Source organism: Microtus ochrogaster, linkage group LG9 (genome assembly GCF_000317375.1).
Source record: "Microtus ochrogaster isolate Prairie Vole_2 linkage group LG9, MicOch1.0, whole genome shotgun sequence".
NCBI lineage: Eukaryota > Metazoa > Chordata > Mammalia > Rodentia > Cricetidae > Microtus > Microtus ochrogaster.
Window position 1 is genome coordinate 40,832,342 of NC_022034.1, and position 10,610 is coordinate 40,842,951.

Below are 10,610 nucleotides of genomic sequence, written 5' to 3' on the forward strand. Positions count from 1 at the left end.
CTTGGCATGTGTGTTGCTTTAATCCAGTACTCAGAAGGCAGAGACAGAGGCAAGTGGATCTCTGTGAGTTTACGGCCAGCCTGTTTTCCATAGTGAGTTCCAGGACAATCTGGTCTACACAGTGAGTTCCAAACTAACCTGGGCTATATAGAGAGTCCTATCTCAAAAAAACAAAGAACAACAAAAACCTTGTGTTTTATGGCTTCCAACATATAAGAAAGTCACCAATAACTGTGTTTAGAGTTTCTAAGCTCTAATTAATTTAAAATGCATTTTTACGTATTAGGCTAAACGTATAGACCAACTGTGGAAAATATTAAAGAATTTTTTGTATAAATAAATGGTTCATTGTGCAACAAAAAAAGGCTGGGAAAGCAGTACAGACTATGCTAAATGCTTGAGTTATTCATTAAATTTTTACTTGAAACTTATGATGTTTGTCAACCTTGAAAAATATACAACAGCAGCAGGAGAGCTGGCTCAGTAGTTGAGAGGACCCAAATTCGATTCCCAACACCCACATTGAGTGCCTCATGACTGTCTGTGACTCCTGCTCCTGGGGATCTTATACCCACTTCTGTCCTCTGCCAGTGCCTGCATGGATATTTTCATATACATATATTTTTTATTTTTTATATTTTATTTTGAGACAGGATCTCATTATGTAGTCTTGGTTGGCCAGAAACTTACTATCACATACTCACAGAGATCTCTCTGCTTCAGCCTTCTAAGTTCTAGAATTAAAGGCATGTCATCATGCCAAGGCTATAATCTTTTTCATCTTTAAAACATTCAGTTCAGAAGAGGAATAAACTTGGTGCAAGGAGGGAGGACTCATTAAGAGGGACTAAAAAATAGGGGGCAGGGAAAAGTGTAACCAGAATTTGTCATCTATCTTTACAAAACTGTGATATGAATTTAATATATATGGAGGATGCCTTTTATGATTTTTGTTTGTTTGTTTTTCGAGACAGAGTTTCTCTGTGAATCTCTGGCTGTCCTGGAACTTGCTTTGTAGACCAGGCTGACCTCAAGCTCACAGAGATCCGCCTGCCTCTGCCTCCCTGAGTTCTGGGATTAAAGGCGTGCACCACCACAGTCTGGCTGCCTTTTACTATTTTAAGTACTGATTTTTGAATGCATACATTTATTTTTTTATAAAAGTATTGCAATGTTGTATGAATTTTGAGCTTTACAAAAGTTCAATAACATCTACAATTCGAATTTTACTTGGCAATAAAATTTTGAATTGTTATTTCTTTTATTTTGTGAAAGAAATATTTGCTTCCTGCTCTTGGCTCCTTTCTGAAAGCAGCAGGATGGAGAAGTCTCTATTTCCCCCACTTCCCTGTCTTTCTCGAGCTCCAGTGTCCTCTATTCTTTCCCTCACTTAATGGAAAATGAAGATGTAAGGGGAAAATATCCATTACCTCTGTGACACTTGGTGCCCTAAAGTCACAAACATAATTTATGGATTCTAGCCATGCTTGCATTCCTTGCCATGCCAATAAAGTTTATTGAAATTGAGGTTGAAATTGAAAAGCTTAAACCAAAGAACTAGTCAAGAGGTTGGGAAAAAAATATGTATTTGAAAGTGATACCCAAACAAGAATATTGTTTTACTTGCAGCCAGGGTGTCATGTAAATTGCCAGGAAGTATTCTGTTCTATTTTGAAAGCCAAGCTAACCACATTAGCCATGAGGAAGAATTTCACTTTTACTTAATATTCATACTTAATGTTGTTCCATATTGAAATGAGGTTCAAGGAAAAGCAACACTTTTGCTTTAAACTTCAGACGTCTAGGGCATTAAGATTTAGAGAGAACATGACAAAAAAAAATCTAAGGCTAAAATTACTAGTTGGTGAAAATCAGAAGAATGTAAGTAAAAATGAATTTTAAAGTGATATGAGTACATTGAAATGGCCGAAACAGAAAACCCCACGGAGAAATATTTGTGGACGTCGGCGGGAAATCTGCATTAGAGGACATCATTTCCCGCAGAGAGGATCTTACTGAAATTATAAAGAACTCCTCTGGCAAAAAGGAAATAGCAACCCACAGCTTTATAGCAGCAGCCCGAGCCACAGCACACATCTCAAAATAAACCACGGACATATTACAGGGACGACTCCTGCGAACTGAATGTCTCTAAACATCTGGGCACAACTTGGGGTTGCAGGGACATTCTGGCCAAAGAGAAGGGAAAGAGAGGTTGTGAACGTGTAACATTGCAGAGATGCAGCTTCTTAAGCATTTCTCGTTTTCTTCTGTCTCGGAATGCCCCAGACTAATCACTAGATACCAAAAGGATGGGTATGAAGAACACTCAATTGCAGATGGCAAATGAGTTGAACAGTTAGTAAGGTAGAAGTGGGGACACCACAGCCAGTGAAGCAAGCTCTTTGTATATTTTGGAGATCAGTCCTCTGTCTAATGTAGGGTTGGTGAAGATCTGTTCCCATTTAGTGGGCTGCTTGTTTGTCTTATTGACTATGTCATTTGCTTTACAGAAGCTTCTCAGTTTCAGGAGGTCCCATTTATTTAGTGTTGCTCTCAGTGTCTGTGCTACTGGTGTTATATTTAGGAGGCAGTCTCCTGTGCCCATGCAGTGAAGGCTACTTCCCACTTTCTCTTCTATCAGGGTCAGTATGGTCAGATATATGTTGAAGTCTTCAGTCCATTTGGAGTTGAGTTTTGTGCATAGGGATAGATATGGATCTATTTGCATTCTTCTATATGTTGACATCTTGTTATGGCAGCACCATTTGTTGAAGATGCTTTCTTTTTCCCATTGTATAATTTTAGCTTCTTTGTCAAAAATCAGGTGTTTGTAGGTGTGTGGATTAATATCCTGGTCTTTGATTCAATTCCATTGGTCAATCAGTCTGTTTTTATGCCAATACCAAGCTATTTTCATTCTTGTAGCTTTATAATAGAGCTTGATGTCAGGGATGGTGATGCCTCTGAAAGTTCCTTTATTATACAGAATTGTTTTGGCTATCCTGGGTTTTTCGTTTTTCTATATGAAGTTGATTATTGTTCTCTCAAGGTCTGTGATGAGGATCGTGTTGAATTTATAGATTGCTTTTGGTAGGATTGCCATTTTTTGTTATGTTGATCATACCTATCCAAGAGCATAGGAGTCATGTAAAGACATTTTCTGTTATCTTCTTCAATCTCTATCTTCAAAGGCTTAAAATTCTTGTAGAACAAGTCTTTTACTTCTTTGTTTAGTGTTACCCCAAGAAATTTCGGGTTTTGTGGCTATTGTGAAGGGTGATGTTTCTCTGATTACTTTCTCAGCTTCTTTATTATTGGTATATAGGAATTCTATTAATTTTTTGAGTTGATCTTGTATCCTGCCACATTACTGAAGGTATTTATCAGCTAGAGGAGTTCCCTAGTAGAGGTTTTGGGGGTCACTTACATATACTATCATATCATTTGCAAACAGCAAAAGTTTGACTTCTTCCTTTCCAATTTGAATCCCCTTGATCTCCTTTTGTTGTCTTATTGCTCTAGCCAGAACTTCAAGAACTATGTTGAATAGATACGGAGAGAGAAACAGATCTAATGATTTCACCATATGCATGAAGAAGCAGACCACATTATTATTCATAATTCATGAGTTGTTTTCTCCAAAGCTAGAGGTACTAATATATACTACTGTATCTTTATTCTCTTTTGTTCTGAATTTCCCTTCAAGTCACTTAATTAACTGACCAATTTTGGTAATATTTATTTATTTGCAGGGTAGAAGGTCCCCCAGCCCAGTCTGCCCTCAAACTTGCTGCATCTGAGGATAGTCTTGAATTACTGGTCCTCCTATCCTGTTTCCCGATTCCTGGGATTATAGACTTCTATTAGCATGTATGGTCAAATTTTACTGGTTATTATTTAATTATAATTTTTAATCTGAAATAAGCAAAACATAAACATTGGCTTTATAACTACTCCACAGCTGTGCTGTATAATTCAGAAACTACATGGCCATTCTGAAACAACAAAAATAAGACACAATAATTGCATTTTCTACCACCATACTTCATATTATTAAGTCTCTGAAAGTCAAAGGAATGTGTTAAAGTGTGTGTATGTAATATTTTCACAGTGAATATTCTCTAGAAGAGCCATTAAGCCACACTGTCTAGTTTTTTGTTTTTGTTTTTGAATGAACTGAAATTACAGATGGCTAAAGCCTCATCAGTAATCTGAAATGCAATATGCCTTGAATGTCAAGAGGTTTCCTAAAATTTACCAGTGGCAATCCTGTAGAGGCTCAACATGGAGGTGTCTATGATCTATGGGAAGAGGGACTCTCAATCTAGAAATTGTGCTTCTAAGATCTACCTGTGGGAATGTCTGTAGTGTGTTTTTTTGATTAATGATTGACATGAGAGGGCCCAGCTCTGTGAGCAGTGACAATCCTGGAAGATGGTTGTCCAAGATGGTATAAGAAACCAGGTTGAACAAGACACGGGGAACAAGCTAGTAAGTTGCATACCTCCATGGCCTCTTTTCCAGCTCCTGTCCCCAGGTTCTGTTTGAGTTCCTCCTGCTCTGACTTTCCTCAGAGAAGGATTGTGATGCAGAACTGTAAGTGGAAATAAACTCTTTCCTCTTTTTTGAGTCATGGTGTTTATCACAGCAATAGAAACCCTTTTAAAAAGCAAAACAGAGTTTATTTCAGTTAGAGAGGCAAGGAAATACACCGGGAAACAAACAGAAAGCCAATCTTTGTCATAGCAGGAAAGAGAATGCCAAATTGGAGATGAATTTTCTTCAATGTGGGGTTTCGTCTTACCACCTCAGACAGCAGACGCGGATGCTGTGCACTAACTTCTCCGAGTCCTAGATTCTGTGTGGTAATCAACTGTTCTCAAAGTTTTTGATGGATGGTACTTACTGCTCTGCCACCCTGCTCCGTGAGTCATGTAATTGTTTACTGTCCTGGTCCATTTAACTCTCATTTGGGACCATATCTCATACATATCCTGAGTATTTATATTTCTTTTCTTCCATCATAAAACAAAATATTTCGTATTCTCTGCAAGAGATTTCAAAAGTTCAAATTATTGACACTGGAGAGTCAAAACTTCGGCTTCTGGTAGGTGGCTTCCTCTTTCCCATTCTTCTCCCTCACCCCCAACCTCTCTTCTCTTCCCCACTCCCTTCTTCTCTCTCTCTCTCTTTCCTTCCTGTCTTCTTGCTCCCTTTCTTTTGTCTTTCTTCTTCCTTTTTTTCATTCATTTCAATCCTTCCCTCAATTCCTTATCATCTCCCTTTCTTTCTCAAGCAATGTTAGACTTAATGAACTTTTCTAGATGGGAGTCCTCTTAAAATGTATCAGTTCCAGGCCTTTTGGCTAAGATCAAGTATAAAGTACCCTGCCACCTTCCTCCCTGTGTCAGCTAGGTTTCCATACCTACCTCTTTAACTGACACAGTTATATGGGCTTTGTCTTCCCTGTGAGCATGCTTTACTATGAAAACACCAGGTTCAGTGATATGGTCATATTAGGAAAATAAGCATTTTTAATGATGCTTATTATGAATTTAATAAGATATTTGCAAGCAAACGGCCCTAACTTGGTAAAAAAAAAAATCTCCAAGTCAAGTCAGAAGGGTGAAAATGCCTTTTACTAGACTGTACAACTTTAAAGAGCAGAATTTAATAAATTAAAATAGGGAGAGGTATGAATATATAAGGTACATATTATACACCCAACAGGAGTTTTCTTTGTTTTCAAATGGCCGCATTCATTCAGTACAGTTATTTTGTGGTCCATTCATGCTACTAGCAAATTCTAATTTTTAATGAAGAGACTACATTGTGTGGCTAAGACAGTTTCTGAAAAAGATTTATGTACACTTATGCTCGTGTTTGCCTACACGAGCTTGTATGTACCATACACATGCGAGTGCCTGAGAACACCAGATGCCTGGAGCTGGAGTTCTTGGCAGTTGTGAGCCAGCCAGTGTGGGTGATTGGCTGCACTGGGGTGAGCCGTGTCTCCGGCCCAAAACTATTCTTCACCCATGAACTTGATCATGAATCAGCCTAACTATATTCCCATTCTCTGGATTATGAATAAAGCTACTGGGAATTTTTTATAAGGATATGCTTTCATTTTTCTCAAGCCAGAGCCTAGGAGTCTGCTAAATGAACCATATCATGGACACACGTTGACTTTTGAAGGGCTTGACACTTTGATTTTCAGAGTAGTTACTGGAATTCTGTCGGAAACACATCAACAGTCCAGTTACTCCATGTCTACATCAACAGTCCAGTTACTCCATGTCTACATCAACACGTGATGAGGTCAGTCTTTTATTTTGAAAAATCCAAGGTGCAGAGGCTTCTAATCAAGATTTAATTGTAGTAATTTAATTAGTAATGATCTTGAGAGTCTTTATGGACTATTAATTGTTCTATGTTCTCTTTTGGTAGTTATTCAGTTTCTCATAAGTAGACTAATTTTTTTAAAGGACCATTTTATATTGACAGAGAAATGAATAAAAGGCCACAGGGCTGGAAGACACAATGGCAAAGGTTCTATCTCCATTATACCATAGCAGTCACGCTTATTATCAACTTCCTTTACCACTGGGACTGTAGCTTTAACCACTGGATCAAGCTCATGTTTGACACAGAGCCTCACAGTAGAGTTCCTCTTCTGACTTTTTTTCCCCTAAAGAAATTGTATTTAGGGCATGCATTGTTCTTGATTCCTGTCATAATTTAAAGAGAAACTTATGTAATGTCTGAAGCCCTTGATGTCTTGAAGATAAAGAAGGATGACGACAAATTTTTTGCCCCTGGAACCCAGCTAGGTGACACTAACCTTGGCTTTCAGATGGAGCAGTATCTCTAGAACTGGAAAAGGGATGGTAAATCTGAAGAGGACCTTGGAGAAGCTGTTGGTTGCAGTTCAGGCTATTGCTACCATGGAGAACCTTGCTGATGTCAACGTTGTTGCCTCCAGGAGGAACACTGGCCTGTGAACTGTGCTGAAGCTTGCTGCTGCCGCTGGAGCCACTTCAATCGCTGGCTGCTTCATGCTAGGGACCTTAACTAACCAGATTCAAGCAGCCTTCAGGGAGCCACGGCTTCTAGTGGTCACTGATCCCAGAGCTGACCACCAACCCCACTTAAAAGCATCTGGGACCAACCTGCCCACCATTGCTCTGTATAACATAGACTCTCTCTCTCCTCTATGAAGCATAGACACTACCATCCTGAACAGCAAGGGAGCTCACTCGGTGCATCTGATGCGGTGGATGCTGGCCCAGGAAGTACTCCGCCTATGTGGCTCTATCTCTCATAATAGTCCATGGGAGGTTATGCCTGATCTTTTTTATAAAGACTTAGAGGAGGTTGAGAAGAGCAGGCTGCTGTGGAGAAGGTTGTGACCAAGGTGGAATTTCAGGGTGAACGAACTGTACCATCTCCTGAAGTCACTCTTGTTCACCCAAAGGTGACAGACTGGTCTGACGGTGTGCAGGTGCACTCTGTATCCATCCAGAAGTTCCCCACTGAAGACTTGAGTGCCCAGCCAGTCACAGAGTACTGGTCTGCAGCTCCTGAGTGGTCCTGAACTCATCTGCAGACACCTTTGCAAAGAGGAAAAACAGGTGGAAGAAAAATAAAGCTCCTAAAAGCTAGGAGAAAAAGAAAAGAAATTTGATATGGGATTTCCTTCTATATGCTGTTTGTTTTGATTATTATTGCTTGTGTGTGTGTGTGTGTGTGTGTGTGTGTGTCAGAGAGAGAGGGGGGGGCGGTCATCAGTATGCACAGCAATCACTTTTACTTGCTAAGACATGTCACTGGTTCTTGTATCTTTCTTCAGTATAATCCAAAGAAGTCTCTTTCACTTTATTTTTGTTTTTGTTTGTTTGTTTTGAGACAGGGTTTCTCTATGTAACAGTCCTGACTGTCCTGGAACTTGCTTGGGAGACCAGGCTGGACTCTAACTCAGTGAGATCCACCTGCCTCTGCCTCCCAAATGCTGCCATTAAAGGTGTACACCAGCACCGGCTGGCTAATTTTTCAATTGCATATTTATTATTTAATGTATGTGTGTGCAGAGAGGATGGAATTGTGTGGGAGCACGGGGCAGGGGACAACTTACAACCCTCACTTCTCTCCCTGCACGTGGATCCTGGGGATGGAACTCAGTCACTGGTGGTAAGCCCTTTGATCTGTTCAGCTACCTCATGGCCCTCAAAGTAATTTTTTTGAGAGTGAATATTTGTATATATAATCTGTAATTCTATACAGAAGGGTTTTAGTTCTTATGCCTTGTGGCTTATTTATCATTTGTTTGATATTAATAGAGGTGGGTTCATGAAACTGTATTTTCATGAATAAATATTTCTGTAAGTAATCCAATAATTCATTGCTGTCATTGCCTAAGTCATTACTTTTTCAACTATTGGAAGCTCTTTTAGCTGATTCATATATAGCTTTGACAAACCACCTCCCAGAGGGTTACATTTTGCTTCATTAGGTTTTCTGGCAAAGAAAGTCATGGATTTATCATTTTGTCCATTTTAATAAGAATTTGTTTTTATACATAAAAAATTAAACACACACATACACACACATTCTTTTTACAATTTTGGGAATCAAACCCAGAACCCTGTACATGTTAGATAAGTTGACTTTTCACCGAATTACACTCTATACATATTCTTGATCTATCCTTTTCTCAAAAATAGGGTTGCCACACATTTTCTGGCATCATGTGGCTTGTATTTTCATTTTCTCAATAACATCTTTTGGAATTTTTGATTTCCTGAACTCTCAAGTAGAATTCTTTTATTTTCAGTCTGGGAGCTAATTCAATCTAATTGACTACTAATTCTAGAAAATTTCTGCTCAGTGTCATCAGAAATTTCTACCACATCTCTTCCAGAATCTTGTAGGCTTAAGGTTGACATGTTGTGGGGCGGTAATGAGATTTGACTTGAGGTTCAGTGGGGTTGGCATGTGGACTTCCAGTTACTGTAGCCTAATTTGATGGTGAGAATGTCTTTCATTAGGAATTTCCTTAGATCTTTGCCAACACACCCTTCACTCGGCATTTTTCCCAAGATGCTTTTCTGTCTTTATGACATGATCACACTGGTTGATTTCTGTGCCCTTACATGGTCTGGAAATTAGGCCATATAATCAGTCTAGTTTTGTTTTTCTGTCTATACGTTTGATTAGAATCCATTGTGAGTACACACTGCTTTTTGTATTTGTTTTGTTAGCACTCAAAAATTAAAACAAAACAAAAACTGAAGTTTCAGAAAGTCCTTTGCAATGATAGCAAATCCACTTAAGGGCCAAAGTACATCGAAGAGTGTATTGAAATGATAAAAGCACAGAAAAGTTTCTCATGCCATTATTAATCAAGGAGTAATGAACAATGGTGAGTGAAGAATCTTTTTGCCTCTTGAAAAGTTTGGAGGCGTAGATGTGTGGACCTGCACAGGTGTGATTATCTATACACGCACATGTGGAGATCAAAGATCAAAGTTAAACATCTTTCTCTCATGTTGTGGGACAGGTTCTCTCACTGAACCTGGAGCTAACTGATTGGTTAGATTGTTGGTCAGTGAGACCCCATGGTCCTCCTGACATGACCTTGAAGCTCTGGAAAAGCACTCACATACTGTCACACTTAGATTTTTTTACATGGGTCCTGGTGATCCAAACTTAGTTCTTTAGACTTCTGCAACCAGAATTTAATCCAATGAGCCATTTCCCAAGGCCCATGATAGCTTGTTTGTCATCTACAAACAACAAAAGCTAAAGAAGGATCGAGACAACAGGCATTACCGTTCAGTCTGCCCGGGGTAAACTGACAGTTATGGCTGTTGGAGTCCTGCCTTGTTTGTTGTTGGAGTCATTGTGGACACTGACAGTAGAAGAGTAGGTGTTTAGTGGGGTGGGGCTTTTAACTGCTCAACACAGTCTTTCATTTAAGCAAGTTCTTGCTTTAAACCAGTGTTTTGGCATCCCATTCTGGCTCTCTGTCTTCTGCTAGAGAGGGAGAAACAATCTGTAGGGTCGTGGGTTCCAAGACACATTTCTGCACTGGAAGCCCGCCCAAGCTCCTGAAGGGTGACTCAGCTAGCTACCTCCTAATAGTCTCGTTTGCCGGTCCTCAATTTCATCTCGCTCTACCAATTAGATTACCACGCCTCCATCTGCTTTTCGTCTTCCAAAATTTTGTTCGCATCTCTCACCTGCTGCTGTCTTCTCTCTAATTCTCTTTGTCTTTGTAGGTTTATTCTTTTATTAGCAAGATTTTCATCACTTTCCTTTCTAGGGGGAGTGGAAATCAACAGCAGAGTTCAATCTGCCCTGCTGAAAATGAAACCCATTTCCCCAAATTACTGCAAGAAATATGATGTCATTTTAAAATTTAAAAAGTTCCTTTAAAATGAACGCTGGATTTGACAGGTGAGGCCTGCTTCACTTCTTTATTGCTGTGGTTTTTAATTAAGCATGAATCAAACACAGCATATGTTGACAGCTTTATAATGTCCATTTGTCGTATGTTCAACCAAGCCTACCAGGGATGCTGTTATTACAGTTCCCTCTCTGGCTTT

General features: G+C 39.3%; 1 pseudogene; it reads left to right on the forward strand.

The window, feature by feature from the left end:
• The first annotated feature begins 6,763 nt into the window (after positions 1-6,763).
• Positions 6,764-7,600, forward strand: LOC101994320 (annotated as a pseudogene).
• Positions 7,601-10,610: the final 3,010 nt, after the last annotated feature.